This window comes from Myotis davidii, unplaced genomic scaffold (assembly GCF_000327345.1).
Source record: "Myotis davidii unplaced genomic scaffold, ASM32734v1 scaffold2414, whole genome shotgun sequence".
In the NCBI taxonomy this organism is placed as follows: Eukaryota; Metazoa; Chordata; class Mammalia; order Chiroptera; family Vespertilionidae; genus Myotis; species Myotis davidii.
In genome coordinates this window covers 43,708-44,152 of record NW_006285083.1, presented here as the reverse complement: position 1 = coordinate 44,152, position 445 = coordinate 43,708, and positions in this window count along the sequence as shown.

The window sequence follows — 445 nt, the reverse complement described above, 5'->3', positions numbered from 1 at the left end:
ACCTGAATGTGAGTCATAGCTCTCCTCCCCAGGGCAAGAGGAGGGAAGCCATTGCTCCTGACTCTGACATAAATGTTAATATGGCTCCACTGGCTACTGTGAGGCTCGAACAGGATGATGTGCACAGGAAAGCTGCTCATTGAAACAGAACTGAGAGCACTCAGAAGCTAAGGTAGAGCCCGGCTGCTGCATTCAGATTCCACTGATTACATTGTGATCCGGGTATTTTTCCCAGCTTCTAGAGCGATGTCAGGACGGCTGGGTGTGTGGAAGGGGCCAGGGTGCTCCCTGAGTTACCCACCAGCACGCCCTAGTCAGACAGCAGCCGTGCTGCTTAGTCGCCAACATTAAAAAAGATTTATTTAGAATCCCAGAAGCCTGAGAAGGAGGCCTGCGCCTCCGCTGTGGGACAAGTGCAGGGCTCAGGCATCGCCGCCCGGGCCAG